Source organism: Arachis ipaensis, chromosome B4, assembly GCF_059453495.1.
Source record: "Arachis ipaensis isolate K30076 ecotype BB chromosome B4, ASM5945349v1, whole genome shotgun sequence".
Classification (NCBI taxonomy): Eukaryota; Viridiplantae; Streptophyta; class Magnoliopsida; order Fabales; family Fabaceae; genus Arachis; species Arachis ipaensis.
The window spans coordinates 43476779-43490951 of NC_142439.1; the positions used below are offsets into that span (position 1 = coordinate 43476779).

Below are 14173 nucleotides of genomic sequence, written 5' to 3' on the forward strand. Positions count from 1 at the left end.
TATCAATTCTTTACCCACTTATTCATATGATAAGCATGTATTTACAATTCCTTCCCAAAATCACTCCATGATTGAAAACTTGCTTCCTAGAGACTTTTAATTATGTATTTTAATTCTCCTTTATCCCATTCGATGCCGTGATTTGTGTGTTAAGTATTTCAGGCTTCATAGGGCATGAATGACTTGGAAATTAGAGAGGAGGCTTGCAAAAATGGAAGGAACACAAGAAACTAAGGAGATAAACAGCGAGCAATGACGCGAGCGCATGGCCCATGCGGACGCGCGAAATGAAGAATTCGCAGCGACGCGGATGCGTGCCTGACGTGAACGCGTGGATTGGAGTCTGCACGCATGACGCGGACGCGTGAACGACGCGAACGCGTGACAAGAAAAATCGCTGACTGACGCGAATGCGTGGACGACGCGTACGCGTGACCTGCGCGATCTGCAAAAATAACAGAATATGCTGGGGGCGATTTTGGGCCACTTTTTGACCCAGTTTTTGGCCCAGAAACACAGATTAAACCTAGGAAACATGCAGAGACTCAATAGGCATCCACTCATATTCAGATTCATCATATTAGGATTACACTTAGTTTTAGATCTGAATCTAGATTGGTGTTACATTGATAGTTTTATGCTTTTGCTTGGATTTTTGGATGCTGAAAGTCATTACCTCTGTTGAAGACATTACTTTAGTTTGCTTCTTTACTCCCTTATTTTTAATTAGTTACTCATTGACTCTATTCAATTAAGTATGTTACATTTTGGATTTATTAATATATGAAGTTATTTTTATTTTAATTAATTTTAATTCTCTATTTTAATTTAATTAATCATATATTCTCATATTTTTATGATTATTAATTTCATGTCAATGGAGTAGAATTTCTACTTGACATGGGGGTTGATTAAGAGCTGATACTTGAGTTGGAATGCTCAAGTGCTTGGTTAAACTGGACGTTGTTAGCTAACTTCATACTTACTAACACTAGACCTCCTCAAGGGAGAGGACTAGGATCTGAGGGTAAGAGTTAGTTCAATCACCATATCTTTCCTTATTTAGTAAGGGAAAATCAAGTGAGAACAACAACCTTTTTACACCAGACTTGAGAAGATCCCAACAAGGATAGAAGTTCCACTTAATTATTCCCCCAGTCAAGGCCTTTTATTCAGAATATCAATAATTATTTTTAGTTTATTTTTATTGCCTTAATTTATAATTATTTTAATTACTCGTTATCAAACTCAACTTTCTGGGAATTTTCTGATTAATAAATTAGCACTCTTTCCTGCAACTCGTTGGGAGACAACCTGGGACTCATACTCCCAGTATTTTATTTCTAAAAGGGTTAAGTTCAATTTTGGTCCCTAATGTAGGGGTCAAAAATTTGTTTCGTCCCTAAGTTTTTTTTTTAAACAAAATCGTCTCCGAAGTTGACAGTTGTATTAAAATGGTCCGACGGACAATTATGCCCCTAAGTTCGTTACTCTCTCCTTAACTGTTTGTTAATTAATTAATAATAATAATATTAATAATCATAGTATTAATAATAGAAGAGAACGTTGTGGGAGAGGGAGGAGAAGATGTTGGGTCAAAGGCTTTGAGGAAGAAAGCTGCGCTAGGGTTCGATGAAGTGGAGGACGGGGACAGAGACGCTGATTGGATGGCTTCCCAGGGTTCAAGATCGGGCAGAATTCGAATGCCTGTGAAGGAGATGCTATGTGGGCATGGGAAGAAGCCAATTCTGCGAACCTCAATGACGAAGGACAACCCAAGGCGACGATTTTGGGGTTGTGTCTACTATGAGGTATTTTGTTGGCCTGTAATTTCTGAGATTGAGGTTTTTCATTTGGGTTTCCTTCATCTTATGAGATCTGGGTGGTGATAGGTTCAGGATGGCTGTGATTTTTTTAGGTGGGCAGATCCAGAAGCTGGAGGAGTGCTGCGGGATTCTGAGATTGCAAGATGCAGGAAAAAAATTACAACGTTGAAGACAAGGTTGAAGGATGTGGAATGGAAGCTGAGGATTATAGCTGCTTTAGGGGTAGTTGGGTGGATTGGGTTTCTCTATTTGTTGCTGCATAATCCAAGCAGTTGGAGGCAACCATATGGAATGCATCTAATCAGGAGATGAGTAGAACATCATTTGTAGGATTTTTGTGTGTTGTTTTGGTTTAGGGATGCTGTTACTTTTATGGCTATAATGATGTAATGTGATGTATCCCCTGTTAAGATGTTTGAATGAATGAATGAAAGTGTTGAAGCAGTGAAAATGTGTTGTGCAAATTTCCAACCATGATGTAGCGAAAATCTGTTGAAAACATGTAAAGAACACTTATGTGCACCAGGATAAAACATTAAGCAATGATTCTTAAAACACTGACAATAAAAGTTCACAACATCATCCATAAGCCAAAATGGCAAATTACAGAGTTGTAGCTAGCACTTAAACAAAAAAAACACAGACCAGCATAAGCAATAAACAAGCTTAAAATTTGTCCACCATATGGAACCAAATAACAAAATAACAAAATACCAACATAACATTGTTTCAGACCTAATGAAACAGCCTAACAGCCAAAACACATAACTAATCCTCTTTAAAGATTGCCCCATGCACTAGGAGGCAATTTTGCTATTAGCTTGAGTTTCTGCATTGTGATATGAGGTGCACCAGTCTGGATAACAGAGAAATGCCTCTTCCTCTGAATTAGTTGACTATGTGATGGCTTCTTGCTAGTGGAGCAAGCTTCTGCACTTCTCTTTTGAGGCAAAGGTTGGGATGAAGGAGCTGTAGGGTTGGACTGAGGTGGTGCAGGCCCGGCAACTTTTTTGGTCTGAATCTTGGGCTGGGTTGAATTATCAGTGGGCCTAGCTACCATCTTCCTAGGCCTGGTTACTGGTTTGTTGGGCTGAGTAGTTGCTGTGTTGCAATGACTTGTTGCAGGGCTAGGTTGAGAGCATGATTTGTTGCTAAATCTCCCTCTTTGCACTGTTTGGCCAGGGGGTTGTGAGCTTGCAACCTTAGTACCTCTTCTTGGACCCTTGGCAGCTTGCTAAGATGCAGGTTGGATCTGTGACAGAAACAAAAAAATAAGGAACATTATGAAGCACAAGTAAATATAACCCAACCTGAACACTATAGCAGAATGGAATGGAAGATACCTTCTTCTTAGGCTTTGTGCAACCTGATTTCTTGTGACCTTGAGCACCACAGTTAGAACACCTCTGTGTTTGGCCCCTACGGGAGAGGTGAGTTTGGCTTCTGTTATCATCATCCCCAAGTCCTCTCTTCCTCATCTTGACTGGCCGGTGACTTGGCTTCCGATATGGTGGTGGCATGACATCATCATACTGGGATCTCTCCCACAGGTCTGGCCCATTCAGAGGATGTATCACTTCTTGGTAGCACCTCAGGTAAGCATCCTTCTTGTAATGGTCATCGACAAACGACTCCAAGTCCAAGCCTTTGAATGTTATGCAGCTAATGGCATGAGGACAGGGTAGCCCGCTCATCTGCCACCTCCTACATGAATACTCACAAGCAGCCAAATCTACAACAAATTTATCTAACCCACACATAACCTCATACTTACTAGCAGCTGACCAAAATGGCCTCCAATCTCTAGAATGCTTTACCCTTTTCTCTAGCTTCTTCAATATCAGTGGCATAATGTTACCCTGGTAAACTTGAATCCTAGCTCTATTGGCAGCCCACTAGTCATAATATACACCCTAATGTCCTCTAACATAGTGACAATGGGTTTTTCTCTAGCCTCAACTATCACAGCATTAAAACTCTCACTCATATTATTAACAAGACAGCAGATGCTTTGAATAAAATGAAAAGCGAGAACGGGACCAGAACCTGGGTGGAATGCTGTTCAAGTGCCGAAATGCATCCTCACTCTTGGCTCTCATTGTCTTCATCTGCTTCTCCCAGTCTTTCCAGTGTGTAGATTTCGCACATCTCCACATTTGATTCTTCAGCTCCAATCCAGGATACTTCTTCCTGAAGTTGTTATACAGATGCCTCACACAATAGCGATTGTCCACCCCAGGGATGACTTCCTCAAGAGCTGGTAACAAGCCCTGCATCAAAAAGGTAACCAAACTAATTAGTACAGCATTATTGTTTAAGTTATAAAATGCCCAAACAATTTCAAATTATTGTTTACCTTCTGTTGATCCGACATGAATGTACACCTTCCAATTTTATCAGCACCCAGGTCATCAGATAAGTGTCGCAGAAACCATACCCATGAATCCTTGGTCTCAGCTTCAACCACCGCATAAGCAATGGGAAGGATCTGGTCATTAGGATCTCTTCCTATTGCAGTGAGTAACTGGTCACCCTTCAAACTGATAAAGGGTCTGACATATTGAAAACTCCTCTTGCATGCATTGAAGCAGACATACAATCTCTAGAACACACAATAGTTCATCAATTTAGGGTTCTGGACCTCCTGGGCAAAGTCTGGGCTCCTAATAACTTTCAAGCTGACAGATGAACCTGGATTGGCCCTTAGAATCTCTGCACAATAATCATTAATCCTTCTATACTGCTCCCTAAATGCACCCTGGATTTGACTTAGTGCTTCTTGCTTAGACTTGGCTGCCATGGACTTGGTCACAGTAACATTCCATTTTTTGTGTGCCTTTTGATGCCAAGGCATCTTAGGCTAGTTTCACTAGTATTTTTCTGTTAGTTTTAGTGGTTTTATGCATTTTCTTGAGCTTAAAGTAACCAAGAATGGTTAAAAGAATAACAAAGCAATGAACCATCCAAACAATATAGTTTTGATGCAAATTCCATGAGTTTTAGTTATATTACTTGAATGCTATGAATGGAAGATTTCTCATGAAATTTTGCAAGACTTTGATGCATTTGTTTGGATGATTTCAGGGAAGAAGAGGCTAAGCAAGGAAGCAACAAAATCAATAAAGGAAGCTTGAATATCACATGTGGAGTTTAAGTTCCAGTTTAAGCCTAAACTGGAGCTTAAACGCCAGAATCATGAAGGATAAGAAATGCTGGAATTGAAGTTTAACCTTCAGTTTAACCTTAAACTGGAGGTTAAACGCCAGAATGAAAAGTCCCACCAAAGAAGCATTCCACGTTTAACCTCCAGTTTGACCTCAAACTGGAGGTTAAACGCCAGAATGATAATGCCACTCAGGAAGGAGTTCCACGTTTAACCTCCAGTTTGACCTCAAACTGGAGGTTAAACGCCAGAATGGGAAAAGCACCAGGGAGCCATTTCCACGTTTAAGCTCCAGTTTGACCTCAAACTAGAGCTTAAACGTGTTCGACAGATTTTCTCCTCCAGGGTTGCTCTCTCCATTTCCACGTTTAAGCTCCAGTTTGACCTCAAACTGGAGCTTAAACGTGTTCGACACCTCCAGGGCTACCCTTCTAAGCTTCCATGTTTAACCTCCAGTTTAACCTTAAACTGGAGGTTAAACGTGTTCGACCTCCAGGATGCTTCCTTCCATTCCCACGTTTAACCTCCAGTTTAACCTTAAACTGGAGGTTAAACGTGTTCGACCTCCAGGGCTGCCCTTCCTTTATCCACGTTTAAGCTTCAGTTTAACCTTAAACTGAAGCTTAAACGTGTTCGACTACATTACTCTCCAGGGCTGCCTTCTTCCATTTCCACGTTTAAGCTTCAGTTTAACCTTAAACTGAAGCTTAAACGTGCTTCTACAAGAGGCCTCACTGGAAGTATCTGGCGTTTAAGCTGCAGTTCAAGCTTAAACTGCAACTTAAACGCCACTCTTGAAAAAGGTTTCTGGGCCAATAACATTGCGGTTTAAGTTAGTCTTTGAGCACAAACAATAACTTAAACTTACTCTGGTATGAAACCCAATTGAATATCATGGTTTATGGGATTGGGCCTGAAGGATTGATGAGTTTGAAATCTCAATTTATTGAGTCATGTGTCATTATTTGATTATCACTAAGTTGGCTCAATGAATGTTACAGAGTTTGGATCAACAGCCTCATCAAGATTATGGATCATAAACCCAAGGCAAAAGGAAAGCAAGGAGAGGCCTCAAAGCCCAAGAAGCACAACAGAAGCTCAATATAGAAAGTTTATAAATAGGATAGAATTTAAGTTAGAGAGGACTTTTTACTTCACTTTTAGCTAGTTTTCATTTTTTTTGTAATTGAATTCAGAGCTATGACTCACTAAACCCCCTTTCATTGGGTTAGGGAGCTCTATTGTAATTCAATGAATCAATAATAGTTTATCTTCTTCTTCAATCTTTTCTCTTGAATTTTGTTAGAAAGCTTCTCGATCTAATTCCATTGAGTAGTTGTCTTGGGAAAGAAACTACTCATACTTGGAATCCTTCGGAACCTTGGGAAAGGAATGGAGGATTCATGCTAGAGAAGCTTTCTCACAGTGAATTGGATTGGGGTTTGGATGGATATTGTGACATGTAATCCTACCAAATTGTGGTTCATGAAACTGTGTGGTATAATCAGTGATCAAGCATCATCTCTTCTTATGAACATTTAAACCAAGGGATTGGGAATTTGTTTGTTTTTAGAGAGAATTGGTGAGCCAAGGGATTGGGATCCAATCATATAAGATTGCCAAGCAAAATTCAATGAACGCATTGGTTGAGGAAGAGATAAACATGTTTTGATTCGGAGATCTCAATATCTCCTATAACCCAATGAATTCCCCATTTCTGATTTCCACTTTCTCTTTACATTCTGCTACTCAATTCATGCAATCACCCCCATTCCCTTTTAATTTCAGCAATTTAGTTTCTGCTCTTTAATTCATGCAATTTAAGATTCCGCCATTTCAATTTCTTGTCATTTACTTTTCCCGCCAATTTTACATTCCGCAATACTCATCTCAATCTTGATTCCGCTCAACTAGAACAAACTTCTAATCCGAATTGCTCACTCAACCAATCCTTGTGGGATTCGACCTCACTCTATTGTGAGTTTTTACTTGACGATAACCGGTGCACTTGCCGGAAGGAATTTTGCCGATCGTGCAATTTCCTAAATCGTAGCATAACTAGTTTATGTGCATCAAGTTTATGGCGCCGTTGCCGGGGATTGGTTTTCGATTGACAATTCTCCAATTGGAAGCTAACTAGATTGAGCAATTTTCTCTTGCTTTGTTAATTCTGTTCAAGTTACTTGTTGAATTTTAATTTCTGCACTCGGTTACATGCTTTCTTTCTTTATGCCTTTAAATTCAAGCAACTAATTCACTGACTCACTAACTGTTTGAATTAATTCCTCAATTGCTCTAACTATACTCTTCCAGTAACCAAGAGTATTTCACTTGATTGTGCTTGTGCTGTGTTCTTGTATGACAGGTAGGAGAGGAGAGACATCAACTCCTCCATATACCGAACCAGAGAGGACCCTTCATAGACTGAGAAGGGAAGCAAGAGGGAAGAGAGTAGTGGGAGAAGAGGAATCTGAAGGAGAATCTGAGGACAATTTTGAGGAAGCTCTAGATCTCAACATGGATAGAGAAGTTCACAACCATGAGAGAGCTGATGGAAACAATGCCATTCCTGAGAGGAGGGTTCTTAGTTCATACATAAACCCAACCTCTGGGAATTGTGGTAGTAGCATCCAGAAACCACCGATTCAGGCCAACAATTTTGAGCTCAAACCACAGCTAATATCACTTGTGGAGAATCATTGTTCATTTGGTGGAAGTGCTAATGAAGATCCCAACCAACATCTCACAAAATTCCTAAGAATTTGTGACACTGTGAAGTCCAATGGAGTCCAGGAAGATGCCTATAAACTGCTTTTGTTCCCATTTTCACTTAGGGATAAAGCAGCTAAGTGGCTGGAATCATTCCCAAGGGGGAGTTTGACAACATGGGATGAGGTGGAAAGCAAGTTTCTGGCACGTTTCTACCCCCCACAAAAGGTCAATAGGCTTCGATCTGAGGTTCAGACTTTTAGACAACAAGATGGTGAAACTCTCTACGAGGCATGGGAGAGATTCAAGGATTTGACAAGGAAATGCCCACCAGACATGTTCCATGACTGGGTGCAATTGCACATTTTCTATGATGGACTCTCTTATGAATCAAGGAAGGCTGTAGACCATTCATCAGGAGGTTCATTGAACAGGAAAAAGACTGTGGAAGAGGCCATTGAAGTGATTGAGACAGTGGCTGAGAATGAGTACTACTATGCATCAGAGAGGCACAACACTAAGGGAGTCATGGAGCTGAACCATGTTGATACAATTCTAGCCCAAAACAAGGTGTTTGCCAAGCAGCTAGCAGAGCTTACCAGGCAATTAGAAACAAAGCAAGTGGCTGCAATACACACACAAGATCAAGAGGAAGTAAGCATTGAAGGAGGTGATTGGGAAGAGGCCAACTATGTGGGAAACCAACAAAGGCAATCATATGATCCACATTCCAACACTTACAACCCAGGCTGGAGAAACCACCCAAACTTTGGGTGGGGAAACCAACAAACCCAACCACAAAACCACAAACCTTACAACCACAACCAACATAACAATTCCACATACCAAAACTCCAACCAAAGATCATACCAAGCCACACAAAACACTTACTCCCAACCACCATATCATGGCCAAATTAATCAACCTACCCAACCTAATCCGAACCAACAATTTCAAGATCAATTGAACCGGATAGAAGGAATGCTTGCAACCATGAGTCAAGACATAACCGAATTGAAAGCTTTCAAGGAAGAAGTAAATTCTAACCTGCAAAACCAAGGAGCTGCCATCCTGAAGCTAGAAAATCAAATTTTGTATTTGTCTAAGCAAAACCCTGGGACAAGCGTTTCTCATGCGGCCAAGGCTATTGCAAGGGAAGAATGTAAGGCCATAACCCTCAGAAGTGGAAAGAATCTAAAGGAGATCTCAAAGGAAACCATAGAGGATGAAGCAAGGGAACATGTGAGAGACAAGGAACAAGGACAACCTTTTACACAGTCCGCAACAAAAGAAAAAGAAAAAGAGGTCCTGAAGCCTTATACACCTAAAGCACCATATCCTCAACGTTTGATGAAAAGTGAAAAGGATGGTCAATTCTCCAGGTTCTTGGAGATTTTCAAGAAGCTCCAAATCAACATTCCGTTTGCTGAGGCAATAGAGCAAATGCCACTCTATGCAAAATTCTTAAAAGAATTAATGACCAAGAAGAGAAGCTGGAGAAATGAGGAAACTGTGTTGTTAACTGAAGAATGCAGTGCCATCATCCAGCACAAACTGCCTCAGAAATTGAAGGATCCAGGCAGTTTCCAAATCCCCTGCATCATAGGAGAAGTCATGGTGGAGAAGGCCTTGTGTGACTTAGGGGCCAGTATCAATTTGATGTCTCTAACAATGATGAGAAGAATGAAGATTGAGGAAGCTAAACCAACAAGAATGGCCCTCCAATTGGCAGATCGAACTTTTAAATTCCCTCATGGGATAGTTGAGGATTTGTTGGTGAAAGTGGGAGATTTTATATTTCCTGCTGATTTTGTGGTGTTAGATATGGAGGAAGAAGCAAAAGCTTCAATAATTCTGGGAAGACCCTTCCTAGCTACTGCTGGAGCCATCATAGATGTACAAAAGGGTGAACTCACTCTTAGACTACATGATGAGAAATTGGTGTTTAACGTATTCAAGGCAATGAGCTATCCATCAGAATCACTAAGGGAATGCATGAGGGTTGATGTAGTGGACATTGCAGTACAAGAAACTTTTGAGGAAACAATAAAGGAGGTGGCAGAGGAGGAGTTCACCAAGGATATTGAAGATAGTGACATCAAGGCTGCTGAAACAACCATGCTAAGCATGCCAGAGAGAGTGAAAGAAGAGAAGGAAGCACCAAAACCTGAGCTCAAAGCGTTGCCCCCTAATCTCAAGTATGCATACTTGGGTAGTGATGAGAGTCACCATGTTATCATTAGCTCTGCCCTGAGCCAAGAACAGGAAGAAGAATTGATCAAGGTGCTGCAAACTCATCAAGATGCCATTGGATGGACCCTAGCTGATTTGAAGGGGATAAGTTCATCCATATGCATGCATAAAATCTTGTTAGAAGAGGATGCTAGACCCTCCATTCAAGCTCAGAGAAGATTGAATCCCGTCATGAAAGAAGTGGTACAAAAGGAAGTCATGAAGTTATGGCAGGCAGGGGTAATCTACCCCATTTCTGATAGCCCATGGGTTAGTCCCATCCATGTAGTTCCCAAGAAAGGTGGCATAACTGTGGTGCCAAATGAGAAGAACGAACTCATACCCACAAGAACCGTCACTGGGTGGAGGATGTGCATAGACTACAGGAAGCTCAATGAAGCCACCAGAAAGGATCATTTCCCACTCCCATTCATGGATCAGATGCTTGAAAGGCTTGCCGGACATGCTTACTATTGCTTTTTGGATGGATATTCAGGCTACAACCAAATAGTAGTTGATCCTAGAGATCAAGAGAAAACATCATTTGTTTGTCCATATGGAGTTTTTGCTTATAGACGCATGCCCTTTGGATTGTGCAATGCACCTGCCACTTTCCAAAGATGCATGCTGTCCATCTTTTCGGACATGATTGAAAAATTTATTGAGGTCTTCATGGACGATTTTTCTGTGTTTGGAGATTCTTTCCCTAGCTGCCTACACCACCTTGCCTTGGTGCTTAAGAGGTGCCAAGAGACTAACCTAGTATTAAACTGGGAAAAGTGTCATTTCATGGTCACAGAAGGAATAGTCCTTGGCCACAAAATCTCTAATAGAGGCATGGAGGTGGACAGAGCTAAGGTGGAAATCATTGAAAAACTACCTCCACCAAGTAATGTCAAGGCAGTTAGGAGTTTTTTGGGACATGCTGGGTTTTACAGAAGGTTTATTAGAGACTTTTCGAAAATAGCCAAACCTTTGAGTAACTTGCTTGTCTCTGATACACCCTTTGTATTTGATAAAAATTGCATGCTAGCCTATGAACTTTTGAAGCAAAAACTTTCCTCTGCACCTATCATTGCCCCACCTGATTGGAACTTACCTTTTGAACTGATGTGTGATGCATCAGACCTTGCTGTTGGGGCAGTGTTAGGACAAAGGAAAGACAATTTGGTACATGTGATTTATTATGCCAGTAAAGTCTTGAATGCTAACCAAAGGAACTACACAACCACTGAAAAAGAACTCTTGGCAATAGTCTTTGCATTTGACAAATTTAGATCCTATCTCATTGGATCTAAAGTCATTGTCTTCACTGATCATTCAGCTTTAAAATACTTACTTGCTAAACAAGAATCCAAACCAAGACTCATTAGATGGGTTCTTTTGTTGCAGGAATTTGACATTGAAATCAAAGACAAGAAGGGTGTAGAGAACAAGGTGGCAGACCATTTATCAAGGATACCATGTGAAGAAGGAAGCGCACAAAGCACACATATAAATGAGTGCTTCCCTGATGAACAACTCATGGTAATTCACAAAGCACCCTGGTTTGCAGACATAGCAAACTTCAAGGCCACTGGGAGTTGGCCGTTGGAATTTAACAAGCATCAAAGGAAGAAATTGGTAAATGATGCCAAATACTTCATCTGGGACGAACCATACTTGTTCAAAAAATATTCCGATGGCATACTCAGAAGATGCATATCAGAGGAAGAAGGAAGGGAAGTCTTATGGGACTGCCATGGCTCCACTTATGGAGGACATTTTGCAGGAGAAAGAACAGCAGCTAAGGTGTTGCAGTGTGGTTTTTATTGGCCCACTATCTTCAAAGATGCAAAGGAACTAGTGAAGCACTGCCATGAATGCCAGAAAGCGGGGAATCTGCCAAGAAGAAATGAAATGCCACAACAATTCATTCTGGAACTTGAATTGTTTGATGTATGGGGAATAGATTTCATGGGACCTTTTCCCTCCTCATACTCAAATAATTACATTCTTGTGGCAGTAGACTATGTCTCCAAATGGGTTGAAGCAATAGCAACTCCAACCAATGATAATAAGGTAGTCATGAACTTCCTCAGAAAACACATTTTTTGCCGTTTTGGAGTTCCAAGAGCAATCATCAGTGATGGAGGAAGCCACTTCTGCAACAAACCATTAGAGGCATTGCTTCTAAAATATGGAGTCAAACACAAGGTAGCCACACCATACCATCCACAAACAAGTGGGCAAGCCGAAATATCTAACAGAGAACTCAAAAGGATCCTGGAAAAAACTGTGGGAACTTCAATGAAGGACTGGTCGATTAAGCTAGATGATGCTCTTTGGGCATATAGGACAGCTTTCAAAACACCAATTGGAATGTCTCCTTACCAACTAGTATACGGAAAAGCTTGCCATTTGCCACTGGAGTTGGAGCACAAGGCATACTGGGCCTTGAAACTTTTGAACTTGGACAGCAAAGCTGCTGGAGAAAGAAGGATGTTGCAAATTCAAGAGTTGGAAGAATTCAGAGCTGAAGCTTATGAGAATGCCAAAATTTACAAAGAAAGAGCAAAGAAGAAGCATGACAGCAACATAGCCCCAAGGAAATTTGAAGAAGGACAAAGAGTATTGCTCTACAATTCTAGGCTGAAGCTATTTCCAGGGAAGCTAAAATCAAGGTGGTCTGGACCATTCCTTGTCACCAAGGTCTCCAAATATGGACAAGTAGAAATCATGGAAGAAAATTCACAACGAACCTTCATTGTGAATGGTCAAAGGCTCAAACATTACTTGGGAGATGTGGAGGAGAAGGACAAGGTTAAATATCACCTCAACTGAGGAAGCTGACCGTCAAGCTAATGACGTTAAAGAAGCGCTTGTTGGGAGGCAACCCAACCTGAGGTAATACCCTTTGCTGTTTCTTTTATTTGTTTCAATAAAAAAAGGGTGAAGTAGTTTCTGTGCATTGCAAAGAAATGAGTTTGGTGTTTCACACCAAACAATGAATTCGTAGATCAATAATTCAAAGGGGAATGTGTGACTCTAAGTTTGGTGTTCCACCATAAGGATCAACTGAACACAACAACCTTTGAATTATATGAAAGGAACAACCATTCTAAGCAGTCACAGAAATGTTTGGAACCCTTAGCAGCAACTTCATTCCAAAGAGAACTCAAGGACTCAAAGAATAGAGAAGTAAGTGGGAGTCTAAGTTTGGTGTTCGCACACCAAAACTCGGATACTTACCCATACATAGTTGAGCTAACCACTCAAGTGCTTGAGAAGCAAGCAACTTCATCACTCTTTGCAGGAAAGGAAACAAGGATCTTAAAGCATGAAGCAACATTTAGGAGAAGAAGGAGAAATCAAATTGTTTCCTAGCAACAAGGAGAAAACAAGGAATTTCACAAGGTGGTATTGTTCCTTGATAATTGTTTAAAAAGGCAAACAAAAGCATGCTTGTTCTGGTTTAAACTGTAAATGTTGAATCTTTCTGGAATGTGAAGTTTTTAGTATATTTGTCTGTTTATTGCTTTGAATAAAGTGAATGCCTGGATGTTTGGATATAACTTCACCTTCTTAAACAAATGCTTGCCATGCTTGTTCTGTTTCCAAAAATAAAAGAAAAGTGTGAACAAAAGTGACTTGGCTCAGTTAGTGACAAATCAAGTAGAATTAAGTGGTGGTATGCATGCTTGATTGTTAAGTCACATCACTGGAAATAGAGTGTAGAATTATCATTTTTTGTGTAGAAATTGAAAACTGTCTATGGATCTTGATGAATAAATGTCTTTGGCCATGAAAAAGAAAGAAAAAGAAGAAGAAAAAGCCACTGAAAAAGGGCAACCAAAAAGCAAAAATATTGAGAAAATAAGCTAGGCATCAATGGTTTGAACCTCTGAGACAAATGCCTGTGGTGTTTATGTATTAAGGATATGCTTGGATGAATAGGTTCTGAGGAGTGTTTCAACACTTGGTAACTTGGGTTAACTAACCCGGGATTATCAACCAAAAGTCCATTATCAAGAGCAACCTAAATACAAAACATTTAGTCACACAAAGAGGTGCTGGGCACCAATGTCTCAAGAAGAAATGTGAACTAAAATGCCTAAAGTGGATATGTGTAGTGCACTGATAAGAAAAAGAAAATGCCAAAGGCTTGTGCAACACATGACACTAAGCAAACAAGGAGCAAAGTAGCTCTAAGAAAAAGAAAAAGAAAAACAAAGAAGAGAAAAGTGCCAAAGACATAAGAATA

General features: G+C 40.4%; 1 non-coding gene across 1 annotated transcript; it reads right to left on the minus strand.

Moving 5' to 3' along the window:
* Positions 1-7932: 7932 nt before the first annotated feature.
* On the minus strand, positions 7933-8036 carry LOC148567345 (small nucleolar RNA R71). Its single transcript, XR_015881437.1, has one exon. It is a non-coding gene; the product is annotated as a small nucleolar RNA R71 (small nucleolar RNA).
* Positions 8037-14173: the final 6137 nt, after the last annotated feature.